This window comes from Cnephaeus nilssonii, assembly GCF_951640355.1.
Source record: "Cnephaeus nilssonii genome assembly, chromosome: 18".
In the NCBI taxonomy this organism is placed as follows: Eukaryota; Metazoa; Chordata; class Mammalia; order Chiroptera; family Vespertilionidae; genus Cnephaeus; species Cnephaeus nilssonii.
Genome location: NC_137089.1, coordinates 38,888,795 through 38,902,756, shown reverse-complemented (window position 1 = coordinate 38,902,756; position 13,962 = coordinate 38,888,795). Strand labels below are relative to the sequence as shown.

General features: G+C 38.1%; 1 protein-coding gene and 1 pseudogene across 8 annotated transcripts in view; one reads left to right on the top strand and one right to left on the bottom strand.

Moving 5' to 3' along the window:
• Positions 1-13,962, top strand: part of NCOA2 (nuclear receptor coactivator 2) — a 263,532-nt gene that overhangs the window by 92,358 nt on the left and 157,212 nt on the right. For 4 of the 7 annotated variants that reach the window (XM_079796724.1, XM_079796725.1, XM_079796727.1 and 1 more), the window contains exon 2: positions 1,851-1,907. The exons of 1 other annotated variant lie outside the window; for it this stretch is intronic. The gene's annotated coding sequence lies outside the window, so the exon portion shown is untranslated. The remainder of the gene's footprint in view (positions 1-1,850; positions 1,908-13,962) is intronic. 2 more of the 7 variants (XM_079796728.1, XM_079796729.1) reach the window with 1 other exon arrangement.
• The window catches only part of LOC307114120 (beta-1,3-N-acetylglucosaminyltransferase manic fringe-like), a 39,168-nt pseudogene continuing 36,749 nt past the window's right edge, over positions 11,544-13,962 (bottom strand). Inside the window, exon 2 of the transcript in view lies at positions 11,544-12,379. The product of the transcript in view is annotated as a beta-1,3-N-acetylglucosaminyltransferase manic fringe-like (transcript). The remainder of the gene's footprint in view (positions 12,380-13,962) is intronic.

The window sequence follows — 13,962 nt, the reverse complement described above, 5'->3', positions numbered from 1 at the left end:
GGTTGCCCCATGCAGCCTGCTGTTCAGTCATTTGGTCGCCCCTCACTAACCCCCCTGCTGGCCTGGTCGTAGGCAGCCATTTTGTGAGGGCGTGAGGGTTAATTTGCATATTATCTCTATTATATAGGATATCTCTTATATATCTCTTTAGCATGGATGCTTTGGTAGTTTTTCCTCATATTAGCATATTAATAAAAACTTATTTAATAGTACAGAACAAGTAGTAATAGTTCAATACCATCATTTCTACTAATATCACAAGTTTTAGCTTTTGATTGTTGCATGGTGTGATGTCCTTGAGCAAATTAGTTGTTGATATAAAATTGTAATAGGCTTACGCAGGCCAGCATAGCGAATACATTTACCCCAGCAGTGCTGGAAAGAATTGATGGCTCCTATTATGTAACATGTTAGTGCACACTACTGACTGCCTGCCACATGAGAATCCATTTGTTTTACTTACTGTGCTAACTTCTTATTTGCATACAGATTTCCTTTCGTTTTTCATGAATCATCTCTGACTAATACCCTAGCTGCATTTCATTACTTATAATGATCTCCAAGCTGATCAGGTCCTGGTGAAAATCAAAATGCACTTTTTCTCTTTCTTCTTTAGACCTATTAGATTATGAAATCAGATGTTTCCAGTGCCCTAGAAAAATGTTAATTTGGATATTAAATTAGCATTAGCTCTTTTCTACTATTCTGTTCTATTTATTCTAAATAGTAAAGGGCTCTTAAGAGAGTTAATACTGTTTTAAGTTTGATAGTTAATCAAAGTGTCATTTAGTACTGATTGGTGTCATCTGACAATAAAAAAAATCTAGTAGCTCCACTGTAAGAACATTCCTTGCAGGTGTTAAATCTAGTAGCACATAATGGTTAAAAAAAGAATACTTCTACTAGTAGCAATCAAACCATTTTTCTCAGGTCCATAAAATACACAAAAATAGTGAACATTAATACACGTAAAATAACATAAGCACATATTTGTTGTGCTTGTATTCCTCACTGTGCAGTGAAGTGATTCCTGTATAGATCCCAGGAAATGCCCCAGGCCCTTCCATGTTAAGCTCTCTGTCCTCAGGGACACAGACCCAGAAGACACTTGGGGAGAAGCTGCCTTGAGTATTGAAAACGTTCATCCTTTTCTTGTCCACTTTTGCTCTTGCAATTTGTTATGAATGTCTTATATAGCATCATTTTTATATCATTTTACTCAAGACTTATTTTTGAGAAATTATTCAGTCACTTTTAAAAAAATATTTTTTATTGTTGATAGTATTACAGATAACCTCCCATTTCCCCCACTTTACTCCTTACTCCTATTTAGTCACCTTTGAACTTCTTTCTTCAAACAATTATGACACAGAGCTTTATTTCAGTAATTTCAAGCTTTTCAATTCCATATAGATAAAGCAGAAACCACAGCAAGTGAAGACAACTATGTGAAGTTTACTCATTTATTCAGCAAACATTTCTTGCACATTGTGTCACGGCGTGCTGGGCCCTGGGCTAGCCCAGCAGTGCAGGGGGCATGGCGTAGCGCGGCCTCCTCTGCTCCTACCAGAGCTAGTGATGAGCCAGGCAGCTACAAGAAAGGGTAGTGAGTGTACAGCGGGCTCTCAAGATCGGTAGGGTAGACACCTCATAATTCATGAACTGTGACCTTACATATTTTATATTATCCTGTGCTAATAGAAGTAATGCACAAGTCTACTTCTTGGTTTTACCATGCAGTGTAATGGAAATGCGTTATTAAATGAGTATTACTTATATGTTGCTTGTAAAAATAACAAGAGGCTACATTTTTTTATTCATGTTTGTTTGTTTGTTTGTTTATATTACAGATTTCTCTTGGATTTGGCCACAGATTTATAGATCTTCTGCACTGTATACAGGTACAGGTGAGTTAAAATTAAGCCTTTCTGTTTGATTATTTTGATTTTTAAGTAACATTAAATACTTAAAAATTATTCTATTTATAGTTTAGCAAAATAATATGTAAGTAAAATGAATGTGACAATACAAAGAAATTGTTATAAAAATATTGTCTCCATTTCTGTTTTATTATTATGTGACATTTGAAGGTAGTACAACCATACCTATTTATTAGTACTTACTGTGTATATTTGGGAAGATTACATATAAATTTCATAGCCTGGCAAATGTTTATTTTTATATGTAAATAAAAGAATAGCTGCTAGAGATTTTGGCAGCAAATTTCAGTTTTATGGAGGTAGATGTTTTAAATTTGATGAGCAGGCTTTTCTAGTCCAACCAGTCTGAAATAGCTTCTCTTTATCACACAATCTCTTTATTTTTGTCATAATATTTATTATTTAGAGTCTCCTCTGCTAGAATATAAGCTCCTTAAACATTGGGACCATTTTTGTCTACTTAAACACGTAGGTATTTAAGAAAGGTTGGTATATAGGAAAGACTAAGGAAATATTTGTTAAATAATTATCGGGCAATAAATACTAGGCATTTATTCATGTTCAGAGTCCCTGAGTTCTGCATCTGTAAATACAAACCAGAACTAGTTCCTTATACTTATTTCTACATGTAAAATTAATTTATATCAGTTACTTAAAGTATATATACTGGTGGCTTTTAAATATTATGAGAAATTACCTGTGTTGCCTATTTTATGTACTCAGATATGCTTAATCAAGGTAGATTTCAGAGGGTAATGCTTCCAATTTTGTATTTATTTTGTCACTATCCTTGAAGCTTCTTTTGATGAAGTAAGGGACAAACCTGAAGCTGGTGTGGGACCTCCCACCTCCTTGCTAAATTATGCTACCATATTAGATATGTTTTGTGATAACTTTGAAGTGTGTCTGAAAATTGGACAATTTTAATCTCTGAAAACCAAATAAGTTAAGATTTTCCCACTACCTGTCACTGGATATGAAATGTAACTTGATTGGTTTTCTGTTTTTAGTTTGGGGAATTTTTCTGTCCTCCGTGTTGATGTGTGAATTCGTTATGAAAGAAAGCTGTAGGCAGGAGCCGACCATCCTTTTCCTGTGCCCTTGGCAGTTTTCTTTACATGTGCCAGGATATTGGCTTCCTGTCTCGTTTTCTTGTATTTTTATTTTTTATCTCTTTTGCTTTCTTTAGGCATTAGTTTCTCCTTCCGCCACCATGATTTTTTTCATTTATAGAAAGAACTAATTCTGACCTTTAGGGTTTTTGTGTTCTTTTTTAAGTAAAATTTTGGAATTATCCAGCCATTTCTCATTCACACCTAATTTACAAGTGCAATTTGCTGAGATTGCTTTGATAATACTAACAGCAGCAGCTGTAACTTATTGCTCTTCCACTGTGTGCCAGGTATTATGTAAGTGCTTTTCAGTTATCTTCAGAATAGCAGATAAGGAAATTGAAGCTTAGAGAGGTTAAGTGACTTTTCCAAGGTCATATCAAGTAAGTGGCAGTTTGCCACTCCAAAGACCTTGATCTTAACCACAGAGCTCCATTTTCCTTCTAAATGGCCTGGAATATACACATTTTTGTGTGTGTGTGGCAATAAGTGTAATATAGGAAAACCATATTTATATTTAAGGACTTCAAAATTAATTTAAAAGTCAAACATTATTTTGCTTATATTTCATTAGCAGGCCTCAACTTTTAACCTTTATTTCAAACTATGAAACATGACGGCTCATTTGAAATTTAATGATGACCAGCAAAACTTAAACTTGCACTCCACACTTTCATGACATACTTACTTTTGGGGGGCGGAGCCATTGGATTCCTTTTTCCATTGTAAGCGTGGCTTGCCATGAATCGGCATTCCTCCTTTTTTCTTCCTATGAACGTGGCACGCCATGAATCAGCATTCTTGATCCCCTGCAGTATCAGAAAGTTTAGGATACAGTGGCATCTGTGGTTTGTTACACTTTTCCTACAGAAAACAAGTTGTGTGAAATATAGTGACTGTATAATTACTTAGAACCCTTATCTTGGAATGTGTAATAACTTATATCTTGGGGAACTTTTTTAATAATTTAAGAATAAGGTGGAATCGCTTTGAAGTAAAACAGAATTGCCTCAAAAAGAACTTCAGCTTTCCACATTTAGTTTATTTTCAAGGCTGAGGAGGACATATTACATAAAAAGTATCTGTTCTTAAACCTATAATATTGCGGACAAAGTATTTTTGAAGGCAATGTTGTTGAATGCATCTTAAAGTTTTTATTTGAAAATATGATTAATTATACTTCCTCACACTTTCCAAAAGGATTGTATCTATGAGTGTAAATGCAAATTCCAGATTTGAGTGTATGGGAAGGGGCTTCTGTAGTTTGAATTAAAAAGAAAAAATTTATTTAACAGACCAAACCATGCTTCTCAATCTATATCTACATCAGTATTTCCATTCCAGTCTCACATTTTAAGCATTTTTAAAGTTAGCCAATAAACTTTTCTTAGAATTGATAGTCAAAACAGGAGCAAGCGTTAGATAAATGTTGGACAATGTAGCCTTGAAATGTGATTTTTCCCCTTCACGATGGAAAACTGAACTCACCGTGGATTCATATATACTTGGAGTTTCTTTATAAGTTTACTTTCTATACACTGGAAGATTTCGGGTAGGGGAAGAATTGTACACACATACTTGGTAGAGGGCAGCACTAAGTTATGCAGAGAGAAGTTCACCAAAGTACAACAGAGCATAATATACTTCTTGTGATGCTAGTGCACTTTGTAGTTATATACTAAATACCAAAAATCATATTAACCATATTAAAGACAGAAGAAATTATGTCCATATTGGACCTGACCTGGTTGTAAGTACATTTGCAATGAATATTTGTTGTTTTATGTTTTTCTTGAGCTGGGTTCCAGGTGGGAGTGGGGGGGCGGGGCATGGCAGCGACGGCAAGGCAGTCCCAGGGCACACCGGCAACAGCAGCAACCTACCGACCCTAAAAGATTTGTTGTGTTTTGAATCCCCAGGCGGCTTGATTTGAGCTACAGATCTGAAGCTTTGAGCACTGTCCACTGAAAATCAGTGTTAATCTACTAAAAAATTACAATATTTTCTTATGTATCTTTTGCTTTAGGCAAAATTTGCTGACATTTAATTATATTGCTACTTTTGTTGTAATTTTTTTCAAATGTCCGCATGGTAGGCAGTCATGGGGAAATAACAAATATTTTAACAGTTGGCAAAACCCCCTGTTGTTTAACTCTTCAAACTAGAATCCCAGTCCTTGTCCCCCTGCGCAGACTTCTCTGCTCTTAGCTGGTAGGTGGGCTGCTGGACTCGAGAACAAAGAAGCTCCCTGGTGGGTTGAAATTATCTTCCAATGAGTATTACTGACACAAAGCCATCAGTTGGAAACTGTTTGTATGACAGGCCAGTTTTTAAAGCACTTTTACTATTCTGTTTTCCTCCCTTTTTTTTGCACACATTAGTGTAAACAGATTGACCTAGTTTTCACCACAAAGGGAAATACATTCAGCACCATTAACCCTCCTTTCACTTCCCTCCTTCCCTTTACCCTCAGGTCATCCCTCTTTCTTTCTGACTCTCCTTCCTTCAGAAATCCTGTATAATAAAAGCCTAATATGCAAATTGTCCCCTTAGGCGGGAGTTCCACCAACTGGGAGTTCAACTGCTCACTATGACGCTCACTGACCACCAGGGGGCGGCGCGGAACAAAGGAAGGCCCCAGCTGGCAGCCTGGGGAAGGAAGGCCCCAACTGGCAGCCGGAAGGCCTGGATTGGCCCTGATCGCCGGCCTCGCCTGGGGACCCTACCATGCATGAATTTCGTGCACTGGGCCTCTAGTATTTATTATATTGTGTTAGCTGTGCTGAGGGTTCTGGGAAATATACAGAATAATTACCAAAAATTATAAACTGGAGGAGTAGAAAGGAAAGTTTTGCTCCATATTTCCTTGCTCAGTATTTTTACACTAAAACTTGGCTTTCTGATTTTTAAAGAAAAAAAAAATGAGCATTGATTTCTAAATTATACATCTGTTCCTACTAATCTATTCATACAAGTGGAGATTTAGGGAACAACAAAAGCTGTCTGTTGTCAATAAATGTTTGTTTATATGGCCTTAATAGTACTTTCAGAGGAAGGAACACACTCATGACTAGTGTGTTGTGCTTAGTGAGGTTGGGACAATCGTAGAATCCAGGCAGTCTTCATTTACAATGGGAGGCTGTCTTCTTTTTAGAATGGTGGCCTTGCTATTTCCACAGGTACCCACGAGCAGTGATGTTAGTGAGCATAGTGCATTGCTGAACAGTATACCAGAAATATGAGAGAACCTGCTTTTTCTGGTTAATCCAAATTCTGAAACAGCAAAATTTAGACTTACAGACAGCAATAAAAACTAGTTTTAAAAATGAAATCTATAAGGATGCTTCTTGGATTATAAAAGTTGAGTTTCAGTTGAGAGCTATTTTTCTGTGAAATCACCATTTGTTTCTTTAATTAGAAGTTTCTAAGTGTGACTTCTCTGTTGGCATAGCTGACATTCTTTGGAAATAATTAAAATGAAAACCATTACCAGTCTCTACCTTGTATAGGTCTTTTGAGTTAGCGTGTCTTTGAGGAGGTATTGCTGGGACAGGGTGGGCTCTGCCTTCTCAGCCCCATTCTTGTGCACTGGAAGACAGGTAATTGTGTGTGCATGGGAGTGTGGAGGGGGCGTGTTTGAAGATTAAGAGAATGTGTGTTCTCCTGCTTTCTTGTTAGTGGCCTTTGGATTTCGGTTCAAACTTGTATATTCAACTCATCTGGTTGATAGTAGAGTTGCTAGCTTTAAGGAGAAGGTCTCTGATGAGCAGAATTTCACATAAGTGACACTATAGTAACTTCAGAAATATATGGCATTTAATCTGGGGTCAAATAGTGGGATTCTTAACTATGCCATTCACTTTCACTCTGGAAGGAAAGTGGCAGAATGTATATGTTATTTTCTAGGCAGGTGTTGAATTTGAGTCTGCTGACCTCGCCAGAATCCCCTTACAGTTAAAATAGCAAATAAAATCAGGCTGTTTCCATTAAACACCTCAGAGTTTATTTTTGAAGTTCAAATCATTTATGTCAGTCTCCACTAGTTTTACAACATCTAGTTGTAAGGGATAAATTAAGCGTTTATTTATAAAATTGTCCATATCTATAAAATTAATTAAGTAGGTCACCCCCCACCACCACCACCAACCCCTCACCCCTGTCATTCTTTGGCATTAGCATATAGAGGTTTCCATTGGGGGTTGTGTTGCTTCCTTTAGACAGAAAAAATGGGGAGAAATCCAGAGACATTAACAGTAAATTTTGCAAATTGTGACTTTAACCTAATTCCATGCATTAGGTTGTCTAAGCACTGTTTGCTAGTTCATGAATGATTCATAGGTGTCTACAATCAATGGAAATGTGTTTTTTTGGCCTACTCACAATTCTGTCTTTACATCTAAAAGAGCAAAGGGAGAGTAAGAAGTATACAGCATTTCCTAGTGCCTCCATGGGATTTGACCATATACTATAAGTGTATATGGTCCAATTTTGGAGGATCTCTTGAATACATGTCTCCATGAGAGGTTGATTTTTGTGGTGCCGGAGTCTATAGAATTGTTTGCCTTCACTGCTTTTTAAAGTATTGAAAAATACTGAATTGATTTAGAATTCATAGAATTTGAGAACTTCGATTTCTTTAAACCAACAGTTTTGGCCTTTTTGGTGCCAGTGACATAAATTTCATAAGCAGAAGTCATACTGGCCTCCACCGAAGGACTGACCGTTTGTTGCCCATCCATGTCAGAGAATTGGAGCAGAGTTTTATCGTTCCTCCTGGAGGGGCGAAAAGGACCAAGACACGGGAGTGTGATAGGCCAGCGTGCACTTCAGTGGAGAGAGGTGTGGGGAAGCTTGTAAAGGCCCTACCGTGCCTCGATGAGTACTGAGACGTTTGTCTTTACCTAAACTATAAAAGAATATCTTTAAAAGAAACGGCTATGTCACAGTTATTGAACTGGTGGCTTAAATTAGAACAGACAGAGCAGGGGCCAAAAGGAAACAGTTGATCTTTTAGTTCCTTTCAATTCTTAGTCATTAAAAAAGCTATTTGATCTAGATTTCTAATTCCTTTTATATGGCAGTTTTATTACAGTCCAGAAAATAAACCTCTGTTTTCTAGGTTGTAAGACAGAGTTGGAAATAGAAGATAGTTTTGAACTAATGTATTTTGAGAACCATATGGTGGTTACTCATGCTAGTTATTATATTTGAATAGAACGGAAAATAAAATTCCTTTGACTTGAAACAGATTAGGCTGGTTTCATGAGTCTTATCAATATGCAATACAGGCAGTCCCCGGGTTACATTGGACTTGACGTACATAGTTTCGTGTACGCCATCTCCCATTTAGTTATTGAAAAAAAAAGTTCCACCATTTCAACGTATGTACATATGTGATTTATGTCTTTTATTATTTATTTACCACAAGTAAAGGTCAGGAATTGTTTTCTTTCTTTAAAATTTTTTTTTTTACCATTTCACTCCATTACTGCTGTGTATGTGCTCCATGTGAGTGACGTAGGCGCTTATGTAGGTGGGGTCCGACTTGCAGCGAAAATCGCGTTACGTCGCGCCATAGAAACGGATCTCCTACGTAACCCAAGGACCTACTGTAGTAGATTGTGTTTAATTAGCCCAGTGGAACTAGATTTTAGGTTTTCCTTGAAACTAGATAATGTGGAACATTTACATTTTTTCTAATGTAGAAATTTAGTGTTTAATGTTGCTACTGCCTCAAAATATCCACAAAGTTTCGTAAAATCTTTATTGTCTTAACACGTAAGTTATTACTTCTTTGAACTTGTTCACTGACATATTTATATTATGTGCCAAGGTCAGGTTCAAACTTTCTCTTTAAAGTATCTTTTGAAGATATAAAATGATAGCCTTTTGTAAAATACCACTGTTGTCTTTTAAATTTATTTTTGTTTTAACATATCCTAAATGCCAATGCATATTGCTTTAAACTATAATGTATGCTCACTATATTTACCAATTTCCCATCTTATTTTTTCCACCTTATTTTTAAAAGGAAATTAAATTTTAAAAAATCTGCTTTTACCATAGTGGCTCATCACTAAAGCTGTTCAGCCCCAGAGCTAAATGCTGCCTGCAACGCTGGCCACAGTCCCCACAGACATTCTGGTGGTGGCTGTCCTGGAGTCCCTGGGGCTGGGGCTGCCACATCAGGAGCCATACACTCACTTCCTCTTGAGCCTTTCTCATTTTAGGGACAGAAAATAAGAGACATTTATGTATTATTTATTTATCCTGATAAATGTGATATCTTTGGCTTGCTGTGCTATTTCTACTTCAGTGCTCCTTTTAATTAAATCATTGTTTTTACTGAAGTCTAGGGTCCTATTTCCTACTAAGTTTCAAGAGCTGATTGAGAAAGTAACATACCTGGTCATTTGTTCAGATACCTCAATGAGGTTTCATGAGGTGGTTAAGGTTTTCACGATGTCTTGAAACTGAGATGAATGTAGGTTAGCTTGAGGGATAGAGAGAGAAAAGGAAAAACAAACATTTACCATTACTTTTGGCAAGACACGGTTCTTGGCCTTTACCTGTGTTGTATCAGTTTAAACTGTGACTAAATTCTTTGTGTCAGAAAGTGAAGTGAGTTCTGATGGTGCCTAAATCCTCTTTGATTTGAAGTTGAGAATAAACCGCTTTTTGTTTTCAAAGCATTTTATATACTGGGCCATAAATGTATATAGTGAAATAAAACTTTGTGTTTTCCAACTCATCTGCTTTTAATTGGATCTTGTAACAATTGCAAAGACATTTTGTGCTGCCTTCTTTCTTGTTAAGTGGAAAAATGATTCTGATTTCAGAAAAGGAGTTTTGATTAACTGATCCCATCAGATACTACAAAATGAGCTTTGTCAGAGTGCTCAAAAGATGTACATCAGGATGTGAAGGAAATTGAGTTAGAAGCATCCTACTGCATTAAATTTTTTTTTCATTATATAGAGCAACATGTTTTGTTTTTTTCGTTGTTTTATTCACGGAACATTTTTAACATTATAGCTGCCCATCTATGTATATAAAACTTTTCTGTGGCAATATGTCATTAAATATAAAAATTTATTTTATTTAAAATAGCATTACTATATTAATAAAGATGGATAATCATGATTATGGGCCAATCAGCAGTGTGGTTTTAATACATGGACATGAACGTAGAACCAAGTATTATCCACACAAATCCTGTTTTAGTCATAGTACAAAGGGAATAGAAAGTTCTTAGAACTGAAAGATCATTTATAATTGCTAGTGTGTATATTGTCCTTACCAAGTAGTGTTCTAAGCTTTTCTCATAATAATCCACATAATACACACACACACACACACACACACACACACACACACACACACACACAAAGGAAAAAGAAGGAGAAAACCTATTATGTAGCTGCTATTATTATCTCGTTTTAGAAATGGGGCAAGGAAGGACTGAGATGTTCAGCGACTTGCCCAGGGACGTGCACCTCATTTAAGTAGCTAGTTAGAGGCAGAATTGGGATTCAACCCCAGTCTGTCATTGGTAGTGTTTTGCCTATCAAAGTTTCTTCTCCTAAAACATAAACGCAGACCATTAAAGCCCCACCCCTAAATTTAGTAATATCAAAATAAAGTTTCAAGCTAACCTAAGTGTGGGTAAGGACATGACAAGGCTTAGTATTGAGCTTGCCACCCCTCCATCCCATGAGGGTTTCGGCCCCTTCTCATGTGGGTACCAGCAAAACAAAGCCATGAGGTTGCTAAATTGTATATCCTATCAGAAGTGACTGTGACTGATTGGTTAAACAGGAAAATGCAGGTCACAGAAGTGATGGTAAGCTGGTTTTTTACTTCAATGGAGTTTACACATATAATTCATTCAGTGGGACATGTTCAGATGTTAACATTGGTTATGTTGTTTTGAAGGATGGAAAAGGGGGCTAGCCCACTTCCTTTTTCACTTAAAAGTTCCCCTCTTTAAAAATAATTTTAGACGTTTTACTCAATTAAATCTTAAAAAGGCATTTTTTGGAATTCCCATAATAAGAAGGCCTATGACACTTTCACACAAAGAAAAGAAAATGTTCAGTTCAAAAGCAAATTTCAGTTTTTATTTGGAAAAAAATTATATTTCTACATTCCTGAGAGTGACTAGAGAATTCTTTCAATTACTTTTTTAAAAGCTTAATTTATATTGGAAGTACAGTTTCTATTTCATGTTGACTATATTTCAGATAGTCATGACCTAAATTAACAGACATGGCATTTATATTTTACAAAATGTTAAAAAATTAGGCCGCCCTCCCTCTCAGATTTTGCCCACTTTTTTTTTTTTTTTTTTTTTTACATCGGGGGAATTATAGCTGCTCTAAAAGCTCTTAAGTGCTTTTAGCTGCTTACAGTTTGGGGTGATAATAATTAACATTTTATGTACCATAAAAATAAAAAAGAGGTTTTAATTACTTACAATCTCAAATTCACTTCATATCAGCTGCCAGGGGGTGTACAGGTAGAGGAGACAAGGTAGGAGTGAAACCTGGAGAGGAGAGAAGGGGCTGGGTAGCATAATGACATTGAGCTGCCCCTCGAAGACCGCAGCTGAGGGTGACCTGCTCCAGGAGCTGGGCAGCACCAGCAGCTGCAGGGTCTCCAGGTGGGAGTGGAGGAGGGGCCTGGCTGCAGGTAGCCAACCAGCTTGCACTTAATTATGTAGCCCACAGTACAGTCATCGGGCAGCCAGATGAGTGCAGATGAGTCCACGAAGTGGAGATGCTGGCCTACAGGGCTGTTTTCAAAACCTGATTGTGGTTGATGCGGAAGCCAGCACCCCCGGTGGCGAACCAGAACTGTACCAGCCTCGTGCGATTGTGGGGCCGTGGCTCAGAAGCGTGGATGGGCCATTTCAGGCTGGGCCAGCCTCTGTAGACATCAGGGGTCCATGGGAAGGCTTTTAGCTTCAGAAGCGCCCTGGCATTTACATAGTGGTCATCGTCCACGTGGCAGGGCCACTTCAGCCCACTGGCCAAGAAAGCATGAAACTCAGCAGCCGTGCAGGACAGGGCTGGGTGGCTGTGCTCTGCAGAGGAGTTGGTGACCCGGGGTGGGGCCCAGGCTCTCTTGTAGGCACTTACCCGGGCATCCGTGCTGTCAGTGAAGACAACTGTCTGTTCCCTCATCCTGGAGAGCCACGGGCAGAGCAGCAGTTTGAGGTGAAAGCCCTGGGAGGTGCAGATTATCTTGACTGTGATGAAGACATCCTGCAGCTGCAGCTCCCGGGCAGAGGGCCTGATGGGTTCAGCCGAGGGTCTCCGGTACGCTCTTCAGGGACAGGCTCAGGTGGCACCGAGGGGAGAGGAGCCCCATGCACAGAAGGGTGCGGAGGGCTCCTGCCAGGCACTGGGACCCTAGGTAGCTAATCCCCCAATCCCAACTGGACCAGGAGGGGAGGCTGGCCAGGCAGGGGCTCCAGCAAAGGCAAAAGGGGCAAGGAGGGGAGAGGTGGGAATTGGTGCTCTGGACCCAGAGGCCAAGCCATGGCAGCCCCTCTGCCTCTACCTCCACCAGCCCTCCACCTGCTCTTGACAGCATTCTTTTAAAATACAACATGAAAATAATATTTTTATGAATCAAAATATAAAGCAGTTTTAAGAAGGAAACTCTTTTTACAAGCCTGCATTTATCTTGTTCTTAAAATATATTTTACTTAATCAAATTCTTAATATCAGCTTGGGAGAGAGAAATTATTCCCATTTTATAGATGAAAACACTGAGGCTCATAGGAATTAATCAAAGTCATATAGACAGGTGGGCAGCTCTAGAATTTGAACCTGGGACTATATATTTCCCAAATCTCTTCTCTTTCTAGTACAGGCAGTCCTCAGGTTACCTTACGACGTACGTTATTTCGTGGTTACGTCACCATCTCCCATTTATTTATATTAAAAAAAAGGTTCCATCATTTCAACTTATGTACATATGTGCTTTATGTTTTTTATCATTTATTTTCCACAAGTAAAGGTCAGGAATTGTTATCTTTCTTTTAAATTCTTTTACTGTTTCACTTCATTACTGCTGTGTATGTGCTCCCTGTGAGTGACGTAGGTGCTTATGTAGGTGGGTTCTGACTACGGTGAAAATTGCTTAACGTCGCCGTAGGAACGGATCTCCGATGTAACCTGAGGACCTACTGTATAACATAGGGCTTCCTCTAGTGATGAAAATGGCACTTCTTGATTAGGTGAAATCCCTGGTTTGTTTTTCATTCTCCAACCAACCGACACTCTTTTTCCATTTAGTTTACATTCACTGGAGAGCAGTTACTGTGCACACAGTAAAGCAGGGATGTGTAAAGTGGACAGAAGCAATGTGTGTGGCCTTTGCCCCACCCACATCTCACAGGGTGGTAAGAGAAATGGCAGATAAACATTAAGTTACATAAATGTGATTACAAAGTAATGTACTAACAAATATAAAAGAATGCATTGTAGTAGGTGTACAGTGTGGGAAGGGTGACGGACACTGGGCCCACTCCTGTCCTTCTCTTGACACTCTTGACCTTGTGGTTATCTTGCTATGCCATGTTCTAAGACATTACAAAAGGAACAGCTAGAAACGAAACACAGAAATAAGGGTATCTTTTGTTGATGAGACTCAAATGGCACAAAGACAGAAAAATAACTGCTGGTTACAATTTTAGTTGCAAGTGTCTTGAGAATGTGGGCTGTTAATGGTGGCTACATTCCAAATCTAGTCCAAGTATATTGTAAATTTCCCTCCTTGGTGCTTTGTATAATGCATGGGTTTATACAAAGCACTAAGTACATTCTTACTGATTTTAATTTACCTACTCGAGTTTAAGAAGTTATATCTAGTATATTCTCTAATTGAAAACAAGTGCCTCT